Genomic DNA, 19,844 nt, shown 5'->3' on the forward strand with positions numbered 1-19,844 from the left:
GTAAATAAGCATTTGAGTCACACGTAAGTTTCATATGTATGAATTTGCATTGCTGCAATACTTTTATTTTGAAAATTACAGCGATTTTACACTGAAACAGTGTGTGAATTCCTGTCTAGCCCTATATTAACTGCAGACATTGACGTGTCCCTGAAGCAGCTCGTAGCAAAAATCGAACTCAATCCTATCTTAAGCCACGCTGCGTGCCGCTTCTGGGACACATCTGAAAATTGCCGCGCCGTGGCTGGTTTGAAACAGTGAATAGTCTATAATGGATTCAATTTGAAGCAGTGACGTTCTGCTGCCATTCCACGCCGCTGATGCTTTCAGTGTGAAACCGGGGTTAGTGTCCAGGAAACAGCAAAGATTGTCTCTGCTAGTAGAAGCTAACTGTTAGCATTAGCAACTCCATCACTTGTCAGAGCTCCTTCCAGCGTGTGTTATATCTGGAGATAAAACATCAATGTTGCTCTTAGCCAATCAGAGGTGAGATGTCCAAATATCAGCTCAACTCAGCCTTTATTTATAAAGCACCTTACAGTCATGAGCATGCCACCAAGGTGCTGTACAACAAAAGAGTACAACAATCAAACATATATTGCCACAGACATAATTAAAACCACAAATGAGAATTACAAAATATAAAACATTAACAAATGCTAACCCACAGAATTAAAAGCCAGATCATAAAAGTAGGTTTTCAGCCTCATTTTAAAAACTGCTACTGATGGAGAGTCCCTAATAGTTAGGGGCAGTGCGTTCCACAGTTTTGGACCTGCAACAGAGAACGCCCTGTCCCCTCTTAACTTTAACCTAGCCGTAGGAGCCACAAGCAGCAGCTGGTTCTCAGAGCTGAGTGACCGGGCCGGGCTGCAGCAACTCTGCCAAATAGGCTGTAGCCACACCATTCAGCGCCTTAAACACCATTAAAAGAACTTTTAAACGAATTCTAAAATCAACAGGTAACCAGTGGAGAGCAGCCAAAATTGGTGTCACGTGTTCATGCTTTCTTTTGCAGTCCAAGAACCTAGCTGCAGCATTCTGGACAAGCTGCAGCCGGTTTACAGTACCCTTACTTACACCAAATAGAACGGGATTGCAATAGTCGAGTCAAGAGGTAATAAAAGCATGAATAACAGTCTCAAAGTCACGTCTAGATAAAAATGGATTTACTTTAGCCAAACGTCTTAAATGATAAAATGAAGAGGATACTACAGTACCCACATGAGCATCCATGCAGAATGCACTGTCCATCTTCACGCCAAGGTTGACTGCTGAAACGCCCAGATAGGAGTTCAGTTCATCGCCGTCTACGTTGGAAAAATCAAAATGTCCACTCGCTCCAAATAACAGTGCCTCCATTTTTTTTTTCCAATGAGACACTGGAAGTTTTCTGCCAACCATGTCTTAATTTCGCTGTACAGAGAATTCTGCTGTTGTGTCCTTGGGCAAGACACTTAACCCCCCTTGCCTGCTGGTGGTGGTTAGAGGGACCGGTGGCGCCTGTGCTCGGCAGCCTCGCCTCTGTCAGTGCGCCCCAGGGCAGCTGTGGCTACATCGTAGCTCATCACCATCAGTGTGTGAATGAGTGTGTGAATGGATGAATGATACACTGTAGTGTAAAGCGCTTTGAAGTCCTTACTCTGAGAGGCGCTATACAAGCGCGGGTCATTATCATTTAATTTGTGCCAAACAATCCCAAAAAAATTTTATAGTGTGGTCATCGGTGCCATCTAGAGGTATGTACAATTGGCAGTCGTCGGCAAAGAGATGGAATCCAATTCCAAACGTTCGTAGAATGTGACCCAATGGGAGAATATAAATGGAAAACAGCAAGGGTTCCAGTATAGAACCCTGCGGTATCCCCCATGGCAGATGTGAGAAGCCCGATGAGAAACCACCCATGCTCACACAAAACCATCCTGTCACGTAAATAATATCTAAAACAATTTAGGGCTTGCCCAGAAATTCCCACATAATGTTCAAGGCGATGGAGCAACACTTCGTGGTCTACGGTATCGAAAGCTGCTGTGAGATCCAATAGGACCAGCAGCACTGGACTGCCACTGTCTGTTGGTAGAAGAATATCATTAAAGACCTTGATTAGGGCAGTTTCGGTACTATGCAACATTTTAAAACCTGATTGGAGGGTCTCTAAAATATCAAAGTCCTTAAAGAAGTCCATTAGTTGAGTATAGACACATTTTTTCAAGCATCATACCCAAAAAAGGGAGTTTGGAGATTGGGCTATAATTCACTGGTAATGAGGCATCCATCCAAGGTTTTTTTTAAAAGTGGATGAATAACTGTTTTTTTTTTAAATCTGTCGGTACAAAACCAGAAGCCAAGCTGTTGATGATTATGTGCAAAATCAATGGTGCAACTGTTTGAAAAAACTTCCATAAACAAACGTGGGGGTAAAATATCTTCTGGTGACCCACTAGGTTTAGCCTCTTTTAACAAACTGGTGAACTCCGCAAGTGATACTGGATGAAAAGAGACCAGTCGTTCCTCAAAAGACGTAGAGGAGCTTAACACAGTAGATTTAGGCAGGGCGTCTCGCGGCATCGCTACCTTGTTGATAAAAAATTGAAGAAAGCTGTTACACACAGAGTCAAAGGCCTGTACAGGTGAATAATCTTCCACATTCAGCACAGAGTTTATAGTTGCATACAAAACCCATGGTTTGTTGACATTAGCTTGCACACGATTGGAATAATAGGCAGTCTTTGCGGATTTAATAATTTCCTGATAAGATTTCCAACTTTCTCTAAGGGCCATTAAAGATACATGCAGCTTATCCTTTTTCCACTTTCTTTCACACCTCCTGCATTCCCTTCTTGCAGCCCTGGTACATTCAGTAGACCACACAGTAGCACCATGAGTTGCCTTTTTTGGGCGAAGAGGTGCAGTGGTGTCCATAATGTCCTTACAGGTCTGATGAAAATAACAGAGCAGATCATCCAAAAATGACCAATCACCCATATAAGGCTCAGCCCTACTAAATAACAAGGAAAACTGTACTGATGTAGCACTGTTCACAGGACGAGAAAGTAGGAACTGTATAGTCAGCAACATTACCACACACAATAGTGTCAAATAGTACAGGCTTGCGATCTGAAAAGACAGCATCCTGAATACACACGTTGGACACCGTGCATCCAAGTGACAACACAAGGTCCAGAGTGTGATACCAGGAATAAAGACTCCAGATCCTGCCATCTTAGGCTATTTTCTCCTCTGGCTGAATTCTACATCCTCAAACAGGAGCATCTGAGCCCCCACCCCCACTACAAATGTATTAAAAATATGAGTAAAGGTGACCTTTAAAATCTTTGGGATCCCTTTTTATCCCTTAAGCTCACCAAAGAATTGTGTGAATATGTTTGATAACTTGTTTGCCATTTCCCAGACAGTACACCGAGATGGGCCCCATTTGGAATGTGGGCAAGTCGTATGGGTAGCACCAGGGTTTGTCCACAGTTTCCATGGTGGCCCCAAAGGGGTTTTCACAGAAAGAATTTTGCCCACATAGATTTTAACAGGCCCTATATGGGTTTTCAGAAGGTTTGAGTCTTTGTGGGCAAACCCCTGTGGGGCCACCATGGAAACCACGCACAGACGGTGGGACGCACACGGCTTGCCCACACCTATTTCATACGGGGCCCACCTATGTTTGCTGGCTGGGTTGCTGTAAATTTTAAGTAAATTCAACAGGAATTTTTACTGGTCTGTAAGGTCATATTTAATATGTATAAAATTCAATATTATATTCACAACCAGTCTGCAGGTTTTACAATACAAATATCACTAAGACTACTTAGGTGTCAATATATTGATATAAACATTAAAAAAAACATTTACCTCCAACGTGGACCAAGGTTTGAATTTGCCCTCCCCGGTAAATTGGGCTGACAGCCTTGATTTACCTGTTTGACCTAAATAATATATATGTGGAAAAATATGTAACATGTGCAGCAAGTTTTTAGGTCTAAAATCTAAAATAATGTTCAAACCTGACAAATATTTTAATAGTTTAAAATGAGCTACCCCTATACTAGTCTAAAAGTCGCATTTCAGTATAATCAATGTTTTATTTTGAAATGTGCTGCCAGTCTAGACTAATCGAACATCTGTTGGATCCATACTGGTGACCCAAAAAGTTATTTACATGAATGATTTCAGTCCACTTTGTGTTTCCTGTTATCCTCAATCAGACCAGTATGTTTCATTTTCTTCAAACACTTCATCACAAAGTGAAATAAAAAAATGCAAATATTAAATCCACCAATACAAATGAATAATCCTTTAATGAGATTACGTGTGTCATATCAGGAGCATGTGAAACTCATGCCCGGGTGTTCCTGATGCTGCAGCTGTTACACCACACAGCTCATCTGCCCTACATCACCCAGATCAATTTCCTATCTGGTAGATAAAAGCAATTTACTGTTGCCGCAGGTCCCATTTAAATGAAAGGCAAGTAGATCTAAGCCAGCCGCTACAGATAAATGAAATGTACCCGATCAAAGATTTATACCTGCTGGATAAATGTGGAACAGCTCGTATGGTTTGGCTTGGATAGAATCCGTTGTCACAGGAGACTCAATAAAGTCCAGATAGAGAAGCAGAACTCGCCATTAAATGATGGCAGCCCATCTGTCTGGACTCAGACGAGCACAGCTGCTACACAGCCACAGGTTCTGTGGCTAATAAGGTCTGAGGCTGGTTCTCATGTTAGAGATGAACAGGAACATTTGTTCAGCTGCGGGGTTGCCCCTTTACCCCCTCAGGTTGAAACACAACACCCGTAGCTGCAGCTGCTGCTAGCCAAAACAACTAGTTAGCTCCTGTTTGCACTCAACAGCTGCAGCCCGAATCTTGTCCTCTAGGACCCGTATGCAGCATGTTTTAGTCGTTTCCCTGCTCCAACACACTTGATCCAGTGGTTGACTCACCTGTTCAACAGGTTGTTAAGCTCTGCAGAAAACTGTTAATCATCACTGACTAAAATCAGACCTGTTGAAACAGAAAAAAGAACATTAACGGGACCCTAATCAAAATTGGGGTTCCCTGAGGACCAGGGTTGGAGAACACTGGATTAGAGGTTACAACTCCGGGTTTTCTGGTGTTACAAAGAAAAACTTGTTCACATAAACGATATAGAGGTGAGATTTATCTTCAACTTAAAGGTCTCATTCACTTTTTTCTTTTCAGTAAACAGTGCTGTGGTCTCTAGTATGAGTCATTTTCTGTGGAACAGAGGTATAAAATTGTGGACCTGCTTTTATATACTGTTTTATAAAAGTCTCGGTTGATTTAAAAATATAGCGTGTTCCTTTGGGAAAAGGTTCACTCTGAGGATATTTTTTCTTCTGTCCCACATGTGTCTATTTTTGGTTTGAGCAGCACAATAAGATGTTAAACTAGTGTTATGTGTGTCAGTAGTGTGTTTGAACCAGCATAAGCTAACAAAGCTAAATATGCTTTAGCTTAAAGCTAACCAAGCTTCATGCTAGTTCAAACACTTCACTTCCTAAAAGTTGTAAAAGCTAAAACTTTAAAGGTGTGTTTTACTGGAAAAAAAAACACTTTTAATGACTATCTCTGATTATAATCAGTCACTGTGAGTTTTCATGCAGGCTGAACTTGTAAATAGTCTCCTACACCTATCTCCTGCATTAACTTCTGGTTGAAAATAGACAGTGAAACTCTAGGATTAGAAAAGCCTGACAGATATAGGCTACACTGTCAACATTCGTAGTCTCACCCATCTTGACTCCTGACGGGAGAAGGTTGTTGTTGGTTTAGCATCCAGGAAACTGCAGAGAGCGTCCCGACTAGCAGAAGCTAACTGTTAGCATTAGCAACACCACCACGCAGAAAAAGTCCCCCAGGCTTGTGTAATTTTTTAAGTTAAAACATCGACTTTGCAAGTCTGTGGTAGAGTCGTGCTGCTGTTATCCAACACGAGGTAAGATGTCCAAATATCAAGAATTAAAGTAACAGTGTGTATTTTTCCTGGTGATAGGGGGCAGTAGATACCTAAATTGTCCATTTTTGTGTTGGAGTAAGACTTTACCAATGGATGCCCATTAGGGTAAAAAAAGGCCCAGGGAGTACAAACTTCAGCAAAATGACAAGCGCATCAGACTTTTCATCACTGGCAACGAGTGAAGAGGTAAATGTGTAAAACAACGTTCATTACTGGTGAAAGTTTTGTAATCATCTGTTACAAATCAGTAATGTGTTTTTGTCCTCAAGGGCTCCCGTAGAAGGAAACGTGGCATCTAATATGGCGTCGCCCGGAGACTTAGACCCGCTCCCATGTATTTAAGACCTGATTTTTAATAGGCATATGTTACGAAGCTGCCAATAAAAAAAATTTCCAACAACTGGGCATCATTTAATTCATTTTCAACAACATTTTGATGGATATTTCCAGAGATTAATGATAAAAAAACTGCACATTGTCACTTTAAGACTCCAAATCCTGGCGTCTGCTGCCAACCTCTGCTGCAGCAGATTTGTCGATGCTAATCCAAGCAGTCCTGGGCTTTTTAGCTCTGAGTTTGGCTTACAAGGCATTAATTCCTACTAGATACTACTGCAAATGTACTGATTTTAAACAAGTTTCCCACACCTTCATTATTATTATTATTATTATTATTATTATTATTATTGTAAAAAATACAAATATTGGCTATCTACTAAGGCTAACTACTAAGGGGTTATCTGTATCTAGCTGACTCTTGTTCAAACTTCTGTTTTGAAAAGCTCATACTAGCTTTGACGTTATGTAATCACCCTCCAGGTTTGCTTGGTTTACAAAATATTGGCTATGAACGCCAATTTTAAGTCAAGCTCCACTTTATCATACTTGACTTAATTTCCAAATGGTGTCCAGTTACTGAACTACTGCACAAGACACACTAGTAGGCCTTTTAAAAAAGCAGTTTTACAAGTTTTCCACGTAAAAAAATCTTTAAAGTCTTTTTTGATTGGCTGAAATGACAATGTCAAACAAAAATACTGGCTTTATTTTTTATGTCAACTAAAGGGATTATGCCTGACAGTGAATAAGAGTCGATGCAAACGCAGACAAGGAAGAGGAAATAGTCTGAATGACAGTGACGGTGACGGTACAGGATCTGCTCGGGTGCAGGATCAGTTCGGGGTCCTTCGACTGCCGATGACGTCACATTACTGCAATTCTACTCGGCTTTCACACACACGTTTTGGAAAGACATCAGCAGTTTTGTTAATAAATTCTTGTTTGTTAACACCTAAATGTTTTCTTTATAATTGTAATGTGTTAATAAAACACCATATTATCTTTGTTTTGTAAAGAATGTGAAACTGCATAAAACCAACATCGGACTGACAAAAAACAGAACAGTTCTTATATGTGAAGCCATATCTGTTTGTGTTAATGTGGAGTTCGTCTGTATATTTCCTTAGTTGTTATCTAAATACATTCTTTGATTCAAAATATTGCTTGGTGTCTTTCAGTAAAGTTCTTATATTTTATTTTGCCCCATTTCATCAACATCAAGAGCTTTGGAGGGTCACCGTTTATCATTTGCTTTTATTTTACATTTCCTTTAGAAATTCAAACATATTTTCTCCAAAAAAGTGTTGATTTTTGGACTACAGGACTACAGCCGCTAAGACTACGACCGCAAATTTGTTCTGACCAATCAAAATCATAACGTGATAACGTAACTTCCGTAAGCTTCATGTTCAGCCAATCAACTACTATGACGTCATCGGCAGTCGAAGGACCCCGAGCCGATCCTGCACCCGAGCAGATCCTGTACTGACAACGGATTTCTTTGAAGATCCCTGGAAAAATCTGGCCATGAACTGCTGCTTAGCATAAGTAAAGCATGTCATTGTGTCTGACACTAAAGCACTGATAAGAATCGAATCTCATCACCATAAGTAAATAAAAGCCACAGCTTGATCAGTTGGTTGATTTATTGTGAGATGTATCAAAAGCTGTTTTTATAGGACCATAGCGTTTTAAAAACGGGATTTGCCGCGGCACCCTGGGGAGGATTTTGGCATTTATAGTAGCGAAGCTGAAGCTGCAATAAACTGCCATCAGGCACCTCTCCAACCAAGACGGGATATAGGGAGGTCGCTGGTCCCCCGCATGTGAGGTACAGGGTCACGCATTCAGCGTCAGACGAAAGACACGTCAGACTGATGAAATTTCTTTTTCAGGACCTTTAGCTTTGATGTGACCTGCTTTTAGTCCCGCTTGACGCCAGTGTTTTCACCACTCTGTCGAACAGCTGGCTGTCTCTCACCGTTGCTGTAAAAAGGCAACTAATCTGTTCGTCTGCTCGCACGGCCAAAAGCTTTATGGTCTCCGCGTCCGTCCAGCCGCAGTTGCTCCAAAGGGATTAGCACTTCCACCAATGACATTCCACTCAAACACACACTTAAGGTTGGCTTATGCTTGACGTGTCCGCGCGGCAAAATTGCGTCATCTTAACAACCACGCCCCTCCACCGCGCCTCCACACGGCCCAAAATTTCCGCAACATGTACCTAGGAAAATTTCTAACCACGCGGACGGTAGGACGCGGAAAAACATGGTGGACCGGCAAGAACTAGTATGGCAGAGGTTCGTAAATGCAGACATTTGTATTATTCAGCTCTCAAAGATCACCGTGATCAACATGTTGTTAATAATTCTTGGAGAGAAATAGCTCGCACTGTCGGAAAAGACGAGGACGCTGTTATAAATGCTGGAATGCCGTGTTGTAAACAACAGTATTTACTTCTAATACGGTTTAGTGTTGGATGCATGCCATAGAGCTCCATGCTGCCCCATTCAGTTTAGGAGAATATTGGCTCACCGCAGAGACAAGCCGCATGAACCATAAACGCTGTGAGTTGTGAAGCGCGTTCCATCCGCGAGCCGCGTCACCAAGCGGAAAGTGAATACGTCAAGCATAAACCAAGCTTTAGGGCCTTGGGATTGAGCACATCCAACGGCATTTGGCAGGGGGATTTCTCAGCCTCATCCCAAGTGCCGGTGCCCACTTCCAATTTTAAACTGCACTTAGACACTGAGGGCTGTGTGTGCAAGTGGGGTGGTGTGGTGGCATCAGCTGGCATAGGCCAGACGATGCCCGCACTGCCCGCTCACCACAGCCATGGAATACACCTCATCAACACTCACTAACACCATATTGGATTAGGCGGAGGGAGACTAGGGGTCTTAGCACACCTCTGTTGTCGCTAGGCTTCATGGGGCTGGAGGCTAGGAGAGAGATCTGGCCGTCCGGTTGGGGTCTGGGGTGGTGGGTTGCTGTGCTCAGCGTTGGGCGGGGGAGCCTGCTCATCAGCACCCCAGCAGAAAGGGTCAAACTCTGGTAACCGGTGATGGTTGTACCCAGTGTGCAGCAGTACCGGGACCAGAGTGAATAGGGTGTGTATGGGGAGCATGAGTGGGTGTCCGGCATGCATTTTTGTAAGTCTTTGGTTGTATGTGTTTGTGTGAGCATGAGGGAGGGAGTGTGTGACTGTGTTTGTGTATGACTGAGTAGGTCAGGTGGGGCCTTTGACTCCTCCCTTCTCCTGGGACTTCTTTTGGTGACATAGATCTTCATCTCCCCTCTCCCTGCCACACCTGGTGTGGAGTGCGGTGCCTTGGTCTCCCTGGGTCGTGGCTCCCGGGTCAGGGAGTTTAAGATTTTTGGCATCTGCCTGACCAATCCTGGTGGCTGTCTGGTGGGGTCTGGGCCCCTGGGCTCTGCTGGGTCCCCAGCGGGGGTGGTCGCCCCTGGGTCCCGGGTCATTGTGTCCCGGGCTCGGCCGGCTAGGGGGTGGGAGGCTGCGGGTGGGCCTGTGGGCTTGCCACCGATATCCCCGGGACTCTGCCGGCTGCTGGTTGTGGCCCCCCGGGTCGATCCTCTGCGCCTCTCGAGGGGGGCGGGGGCTTTTCTGGTCGCAGTCTCCCTGGAGTTCCTGTGCTCTGGGGCAACTCCTGGATCTTTGAACTTGGAACTCCCTCCGTCTCCTGCACATCTTTAGGGGGCAGATCTGTGGCCCCTCACACTCTCTATTGGACGCTCCTATAGAGAAATCTTACATAAACAAGCGCGTGTACCAGGCGCGCAGATAGGGTGTGGGACGGGGGGGATCGGTCCCCCCCAGATTCACATCGGCCCCGATTCGTCCCCCCCAACTAAGGCCAGAAAGAAAACAAAATCGGAGGTTAAGCGCTTGAAGCTCCTTTTTCCAATTACATTGAATGCAGTATAACGTAAACAAACACCAACTGCAGAGGCGCCAAAGTGGCTGCTGCTAGGATGCAATATGAAGCGAAAAGGCAAACAACGATTACTGCGTATTTAAAATAGACCAACAGTGTAAGTAGGCGGGACCGATCTGTTTGTTTATGCATGTTGGTTCTAGTTTCAGTACATTGTTGTCAGTGTTGGGACTTACTCGTTAAAAGTGCCAAAGCCTCATTGCTGACTTTAACAAGTCTCATCTACAAATATGATCCCTCATGAAGTTACTACTTTACACCAGAAGATAGTGGAGACGTGTAACTTTCAGGCTGAGCAAAGTTTGGGAGTTTTTAGAGTTTGAAAAACGTCTCCCACCGTGAGGCTCCCAGTCGGGGAGAGGAGGAGATGCATGCAGCATGAAAGACCTGCAAATAATAGATAAAACGCATAATTGCCAGCAGTTGTGGTCTTTGTTGACTGATGACTTTGTCTGGTCATGACTGACTCTGATTATGAAGCAGAATATTGACTCTGATGAAGAAATTCACTCATCCAGCCGGGACGATTGACGCTGCTGCTGCATCAGACAGCTGGTGCTGCACGAGAGGTGTGTGGAGTTTACAAGCTCCAAACGTTGGGTTTGATGTTGGTTTAACCTTCTCTGGGACGTGATGAATGTAGAAATGATGGTAAAAACACCGCTAACGTGACAGACGTAGCGACAATGTAAAAAAAAAAAAGCCAAAAAAGGGGCAGATGCCGATGCGTTAGATTTGGAAATCAAGTGTGCCACATAATCATAAAAAAGGTAAAATATAAAACTTAAAAAGAGATTTATTTATTTATATATAAATAAAAACTTTCCAAATATAATGACAATTTCTAAATACCGTAAAAATAAGAAGGAACATCTATTGGTCAGGCTGAAAAGTTTCGGAACCACTGCTCTAAGTGATAAGTGAATTTCGTTTTTTAAATATATTTTATGTGCAGATTTTTAGGGCTTTTATGTTTTCTGTAAAGACTGGTATGCTGAAAATCATTTCATGTTTTGCATAAAGCATGAGGTTTTGGTTAGTAATTGATCGGAAGAATAACAAATGACTGAATTAAATAGTGGGGCGCCTCTGTCAGTGTGCCCCAGGGCAGCTGTGGCTACATCGTAGCTCATCCCCATCAGTGTGTGAATGTGTGTGAATGGATGAGTGATACACTGTAGTGTAAAGCGCTTTGGAGTCCTTACTCTGAGGCGCTATACAAGTGCGGATCATTTATCATTTATAATGTTGATCAGGTAGAGCTTTGTTGCCAGCGTTCCACTGCATAATGGCTTCAAACACGTATATAAAAGTGTTAGTTTTTACGTAAACCATTGGACGAAATTACACAAACTGACTGAGCTCTAGTTAAGGCGCTTGCAATAGTTTGTGTGTGTGTGTGTGTGTGTGTGTGTGGGGGGGGGGGGGGTACATTGGAACTTTGTCCCCCCCAGTTTGAAAATCCTATCTGCGCCCCTGGTGTGTACACACACAGGTGCTCACATGGTGCTCTCATAGGTATGGACTTGGGCACGTTAAACACATGTCTTAAGGCGATGGTGGGCACTTAATGCACTGTGATTTATTATCGTGTGATTGCTCAGTTAAACAATGTTGATTATATATTTCTTCATCAAGTTGACGCAGTGATAGCTTGATCTTGTTGCATTGCTGTTGTGTACCTTTTTATTATTATTATTTTTTTTTTTTTTTTGCTTTTTTTCTTCTTTCTGCAGGTCTAGAAGCAGATTTTTGTTCATCATTGTTTATTTTTGTGGAACTCCTCCCCCATCTTTTGTCTCTTTCACCTTTCTCTTTCACCTCTGTCTCTGGTCAGAATTAAGAAGCATTCAAAAACAATAACAATAAAGTTTTAAGTATCAGGCGGGACATTAAAAGCAGACACTTTGATGCTCCACCTGAGAGCAAATCTGTAAGGCTTGTTGCCAGCATTCAGACATCAATTCTGTTTGCTTCACATTCAGACAGGACACACAACAAAAAAAAGCTGGTACCATATGATGTCACAATGCCATTGTGAGCCTGTGTGTGTGTGTGTGTGTGTGTGTGTGTGTGTGTGTGTGTGTGTTTTAGCAGCTCCGCCCACTCGGTCTGCCAGGCAGCAGCATTTTTTGCACTTTTCAAACAGAAAGTGGTAATAGAGTAAGACTCCAGTAGGGGGTGACTTACTCTTTAAACATTCATCTCCTGGAGTCTGCTCTAGAGCATCTCTGCATGTTACAGACTAGACCCTCCTTCCAAATCTGTCAAGGATGCTCTCCTGCAAACACAAACCAACATAATTAAATTTCCACTGCGGCTATGGGGTTAAATTGCCTCTTGATGGACAGGCTGTTCCAAAACACACAAAGCTTTTCCTTCACAGGCTTTTGTAAGATGGGAACCTTTCAATGAAGGGTCTCTGAGGTGATCGTTTGACCCTCCTGAAAAGGTGACTCTGTTGCCTCGAGTCTTTGCATACCTGTCAAAAAGATTAGCACATCACAGGGCACACACAATCCTCGGCATTGTCTGCGTCAGCGCACATGAGCTGCTCTTTACCAGTCCTTTTTCTCACAACAATGCCATAACTGTAGGCCATTTGAGTGGAGGCTGCTGTTGGCAGAGCGATCCGCCCGATCAGGACTAATATGACAGGCTCCGAGGGCATTTATCTTAATTAATATCTAGAACTGATGGGTAATTAGATGACGAGTAAAGACTGGAATGCAAGGAAGCGGCTCATTACACTGGATATAGCTCGGGATCAAAGTGTACGATTAAACTCTATCGAAGTAATCATTAATGACAGCTGCCAACTCAGTCAAATATTATGTGAAGGCTCACAAGTCACAGATGGAGGGAAGAAAATGATCCGGTAGAGTGAAAGGAAGCCACTTTGTGCATATGTGGCACTTCTATTTTTACTCCCATTTCAAATATGCATCCGGCGTCTCGATTCCAGGACAAACAGGAAGATATGCGACTATCTTCTCTGTGTTTTCTTATGGCGACAATTATGTTTCTCTGAGTAAACAGTAAAGACACAAACAAACACATATTTACTTCTTCCGCACAGGCCAAGATTATCGCAGAGTTATACTTTGGCAGCAGGAAGGTGGCTGTTACGGTGATTTACAGTGAAGGGTTTACCTCATTACATGGACAGCTACGGCTTCCTTAACTGTTGAAAGGAGCCGTTGGAGTTAGCTAAAATGACATCACGCAGGGCTCGAATTTACCCCCTTAACCTTCGATGCGCTCACCCAAAGCTGAGGATTGTGTTTACTCAGACAACAAAGAGCATTCTCAAATGAGGGAATGGCACACACTGGTGTTAAATGTTGTGGTGATCCCTTTAGTCACACATTAGCAGCGCAAACAGCCCCATTCAGCTCAGGTTGTGATAACACACCTCACATAAACAATGTTTAATGCAGGACTGCCTGTCTGACTGAACCACAGGTGACAGGAAGACCACTTGTTACTACTACAGGTCCAAATTACATCACCAATGTGACCACCTGATAAGGCAGAGAGTGTAATCGCTGCTTTATGAGCAGTGTGTGAAGTAATGCGGTGACACAATCTCTTTGAAATGTTTGCAGAGCTGATGGGTGGACGAATTAGCCATGTTTGCTTCCCAGTGAGAGATGCATGTGAACAAGATAACGTAAAATAGATTTTTGCATACCGGAAATTTCCCTGATATTCATGCAAATACAGAATAAGTCATTGAAATAATCAAATGTGGTTTTACTTAAAAAGAAAAACAGGACTGTCAGTGTTTATGACTGCGACTAAATGGCTGTGCGGGAAACAAACAGCATTTTTTTATGCTAGGAACTTCTGATTTCCAGCCATTATTTATATTTCTGTTTAATTTTCTGCAATTCAGCGAAAGCTTTGACGTTTTTGTAATTTCTCTGCAAACATGCTTTTAGCTCAAAATCACTAATTTTAACTGTTTAAGCCTGATTTGTACCTCTGTCTCTACGTGGGTATGGAGACATACAACGCCATTATGTGTCGGCACCAAGGCTTTCCGACAGGCCCCCAGAGACATGACCAATTTCATAACTATCCGTCGAAAGGGACGGAGATCGCAATCTTGTCACTAATCTGGATTAGTGAATGGCACCGCCAGCCCCCAACCCTAACCCTAACCCTAGATAAATAAAACGAGTGGCCAAGATATCTAGCAGTAGAAACGGGACAGATTTAAGAATGAGTCGCAGAAAAAGTCTGAAATTATAAACATTTAGAAACCCATGGCTGAAGAAGTACCAAGATATTTTATTCGTGGACGCAAATTACGGGAAACATGGGTTTAGAGGTGGCGACCACAAGAACAGGTGAAGTAAAATGAAGGACACATTTGTTTGTGTTTAACGTCTCTGAAACACACAAACACAATAAAAATAAACAATAAATACACCTTTGTTGAATGGATACATGACTGCAAGGTGGAAGGATACCCTAGAAAAGTGTTACGCCCTCCATTGTCCTTGTGAGTAATTGCTTTGCAACACTCCCCAGGCAATGGAGAGGTCCGAAGGGAAAACATCTCTGCCAAGGTGTGTGCACGGTTCCACGCAGACGTCCAAATCAGGCTTTATTCCTCACTAGGGGTTGTGGGGAGCTGGTGTCCATCTCCAACAGTCACCAGGCAAGAGACTGGGGACAGGACAGGCCTCGAGTCCAGCAGGGACACAAAGAGACAAACAACCAGTCACGCACTCAATCACAACTAGGGACACACACAACAAATAAAGGATCCTGCAAGTCTTTCATAATCTGTTAATCTGTTCTACGCAGCTATTTTAGGATTGTCTTTTGTAATTCAACTGTCTCAATTCAATCCCTCTATAGTGAAAGAAACCTAAACCACTAAAATATTACGGGAAACTGACATGTTGAATGTGAGTCTAAAACATTCATACAACACACACAACACGCTGCACCTCTGAAGGTTGTGCACAGACGTACAATAGATCCAACCTAACATGCTCACTTTCTATACATATGGATGCCACAAGTGTGTTGTGTCAATGCCAAACTTGATCTCTTCCAAAGCGCATAGTAGGTGTCATTACACACAGCTGTTGGAATGTCAACCAAACTTATTGGACTGTGAATGTCTCCATACCAACTTCTAAGCTTCGGGAAACATCAATGGACGATTCCTGTTATCAGTGGAAACTAATCAAATTCTAGCATTGCATGCAAAGCAGAAGGGTTTGTCATGCTAACAGTTCACAAACACTGGTCTGATTGAGTTAGCTTTCCACAGCGAGTCAATGATGACAGCCCAGTGATGCTGCTAGCCTTCACTGCTGCAGCTAGAGCCCCGTTTTTAATCTGTGTCCAGCAAACCTGCGAGCACCAAAACAAATCTCACATAAAACGGCACGCTGTGGGCGACCTTTTAAAGGCTGAACATGGACAGGCGTTTACTGGCTTCGCCTCACTTTTGATTCATGCTGATCTTCCTTTTTATTATCCTGAAGGTTTAAAGCCCCTGTTATCAACCTCTAAGTTACAACTCTGGCTTTTATCCAGGTTTAAGAAAAAATAGTCTAAAGTTGTACCTACTAGCAAAGTGTGGTGCAGATGTAAAAAGTCATCTTCACAAGTCTTTTAAAGCCCATTTCTTTAACACTTTTAAACTCAAGTTCTAGTTTTAAAGCGTCTAACCCTTTATTCCTTCAATGATTGATACTATATTTAATCTCATGCTTTATCAGCTCATTACTTCATACAATAATTGTCTCACTTTGATCTAAAACTTTTGATAAACTGTTAGAAAGGCCTGATAAGCATGCTCACAGAGGATGAGGAGAATGATGTGTTGCTTTTGAATTGGAAATCTCGAATGACACTAAAGCGATGAAAAGAAAAAAAATGGGAATGCAATAAAGTTTTATTCATGCATCATTTTGCAATTTTAATTGGGTACATTTTTTATCTGATTGTTGTCTGGTCCATCTTGCGCAATGAGTGAAAGAACAAGTTTCTTGCTCCTGAACGCATTGCGTAAGATTAGATTAATTAAAAAAAGGAACAGAATCAAACGGGAAGGTCAAACTCCAAAGGTGGCTCTCGTGAACATATTGAGGCTGTTGAAAAAAAGGCCCAAAGAGGACTGCATTAGAGATGCTAATGCTGTGACATTCACGATCTCTTGTTTGATTTATGAGACTCCCTCCACGGGACTAATTGAGGCAGGAAGGACGTCCACTTGGCTCCAAACTAGAACACACAACATGCCTCAATGGTGCTTTAAGGCATGTTTACATGTTCCTGGACAAATCCCTCTGCTCCAAATCTGGTTTTGCACTCATTTTTGTCACAAGTCCAAGATGACAGATCCTGGATACTTTGGCTGGATTTGCGTACTTCAGCCCAGTTCGCAGCCCTCTTCCTACAGTCTTAAAGCTACTTTACTCATATTTTTTTAGACACTGGCACACTGGTTTGCTTGTTTCAGGAACTAGAAGTGAGCCTGATCAGAGTTGAGCAGAACATGACAGGATTGGGGGTCTCATTTTCTGATATTTGGAGACCTCTCCTCTGATTGGCTAACAGCAACGTGACTCTTCCACTGACTCCATTTACTTTGCCATGTTGATATTTTATCTCAGCAAATAACACAGGCCTAGAGGAGTTCTGCTGTGCAGTGGAGTCGCTAATGCTAACAGTTAGCTTCTACTAGCCAAAATATTTTCTGCGGTTTCCTGGATGCTAAACCAACAAAGCCTTCCCCGTTAGTGTGAAGATGGGTGAGTCTGTGAATGTTAAGTGACAGTGTGATGTAGATCTGTTAGGATTTTCAAACCCTAGAGTTTCACTGTCTATTTTCTATCAGAAGCTAATGCAGGAGATAGGTATAGGAGACTATTTTCATGTGCAGCCTGCATGAAAAACTCACAGTGACAGATCAAAATCAGAAATAATCCAAAACATGTTTTTTTTTTTGTTATGTACCTGACAGGAGGTGTTAAGATGTGAAGGAGGGGGCAACATAAGAAATACGGCAGTGGAGTTAAAATGGGTTTAATTGATATAAAAGGTTGTAAAAACAAGTGCAAACCGATGGAGAGCATTATTCAAATAATGCCAAACAAACAAAATCAAGACTAAAATGTTAACATATAATGGGTGAATTATCAACATTAAAACACCTGGTTAAAACTTTGTTAAAAGTTTTACCGAAACAGAAGGTGCTTTAAAAACACAAGTTGATAATAAAACCGACGCGCTACGAAAACACAGAGTGTTTTAAAATCCCCAAGTCTGTAAACTATGATGTTAACCTTAAAACAGAGTCAAGCAAGTTGACAAGAACAGAAGATCCATTTGGATCACTCAGAGTTAAAACTATTAAAGTTAACCCCATCGCTTTAATGAGTTTTAAAACCAAAACAAGGCCTGGAGGACAGCAGAACACTTGCACTGCTGCCTCCCAGACTGCTGAAGGCACAGCCTTTGTATCCCAGGTGTGGGTCATCAGCAGGATTCAGATCAGCTGTGCTCCTCAGCAGCCTGGAAGAGAGGAGGAGGGGCAGTGTCAGGCTGATCATTAGGGCTGGGTGATCCTGGCTCCTGCATCCCAATGGCCAGGCTGGTAGCCTTAACATTTTTTCAGTAACGTATCACTTTAAGCAAACCACCAATTACCATGATGGCTCTATAAAAAAACGATCTAATTAGAAACTCCTCCACTGTGTGACGTGTTAAGAGTGCTGTGACCGCTCTGATCTCAAATTAGGAAAATTCTAAATGTTGGATTTCCTCGGCTCAAAATCAAGGAAAAACAAGCATGCAGCCTGTTGAATGTGAAGCGTTGAGGGCAACATGGCAGAAGTGTGAGGCACTAAACGAGGGGAATCCAAGTCCTCCTCATCTGCCATTGTTAATCCGATGACATGTTTGATCTCGAGAAGTTTTGTGTCGGACTAGACTAAGTAAATCGATTTATGCGTATAGTGTTGTCTCTCACACAACATACACAGTAGAACCACAACAGTTATATCCATGATGTGGTTAATCACCACACTGACGCTTCAAAACTCTTTCATCATGTTATAATTTTGCCGTGAGAACCTAATCCCTTGGTCAATCCCAAGTTTTAAGTTTTCATCCAAAAGCCGTCCATTCATGTTCTACACTTTTTTACTAGTCTAGTGTTTAAAGTGCCTTGGAGAAACCCTAGAAGGTGATATATAAAATACCGGCCATTTAGCATTTCCTCTGTCGGCTGGTTGAACAGAAAGCCAAGTATGATGATCTGTTACGAACATCGGTCACATGTTGTCTACACAAACACCTCAAATTCTTATCTTTGTGAAGGTTTTCTCCAGGAAGGTGACATTTCCCCTTCATCTTAGTTTAAAAAAAGGTCACAAATGTAATAAAATGTACATGTCTGCACGCATGCAGTTTCTTTATCTGCTATTTTTCAATAACTCCCCTTCAGCAACTTTCGTTTTCTTTTGGTTGACATTTTGCTGAGAAAATGTCAGCAAGAACACACTAGCAGCTGAGAAGGAATTTAGCTTCGGGGTATTCACGGAAACCTTTTAATCAGACTTGCATGAACCTGCACTATTCAGTCAGCTGATGAATTGGTTTGGTTTCCTTTACACAAATCAGCTAATAACCTACTAGTTTTGTTAACGTGAAACCTGATTAACTTTCAGTCAGAAAGCTCCTTTGTTGTATTGATTTAATAGATTTGTTTAGGACAAAAGTGGACTGTGATACTATGTTTGTGAAAGCGAACAAATCCAGCACACTTGAGTTTGAGAACACCCAACAGACGTGACCTCAGGGCAAGACAAACATGTGACAACCCTCAAGGACACCTTCACATCACTTGACAGATTCTCCTCTATCTTGGCAAGTTCACTGACATTGTTTAGAAGAACTAAAAATGAGTTTAATTGCGGTTTTATGACTGAAGACCAAATTTCTCCAGGCAGCCTCACTAGAGACGAGTTATTTCTAAAGAGATAAATTAGTTATCTGTCTGTTGAAGCCTTGTGTCAATGAAGGAACATTCCTTTGTTTTGTTTGAAAAGAAACTTTAACGGACTTCTTTGGGTTGCGTGCAATGATGTTTTTGCCCAAGTTAACATGTTGAGTGGACCTACTGCTGTTTCACTTTTGGAGTCTTCAAAATTCAAGATGGCTACCATAGCTAATTAGCATGAGCCAACCCAACACTATAACTGAGTGATTTTTATAGATATCTAAGCTAAATTTGGTGCCATAGTAGGTATGTGTTGTCTCTGTAACATGATTCAACAGCTAAAGTTTGGTGTCAGATCTTTGTTAAATGTTTTGCCATTCGCAGTAGCAGCCATGTAAATATCTCATGGACCACCAAGCAGATTTTGTTAATGTTTATGTTTATTTATTTAGCAGACGCTTTTATCCAAAGCGACTTATAATTTATAACCTATAGGGCATGTTGTGATCTGTGGGGGAAACCGGAGTACCCTGAGGAAACCCACGCATGCATGGGGAGAACACGCAACTCCACGCAGAAA

This window comes from Nothobranchius furzeri, chromosome 2 (genome assembly GCF_043380555.1).
Source record: "Nothobranchius furzeri strain GRZ-AD chromosome 2, NfurGRZ-RIMD1, whole genome shotgun sequence".
Taxonomy (NCBI): domain Eukaryota; kingdom Metazoa; phylum Chordata; class Actinopteri; order Cyprinodontiformes; family Nothobranchiidae; genus Nothobranchius; species Nothobranchius furzeri.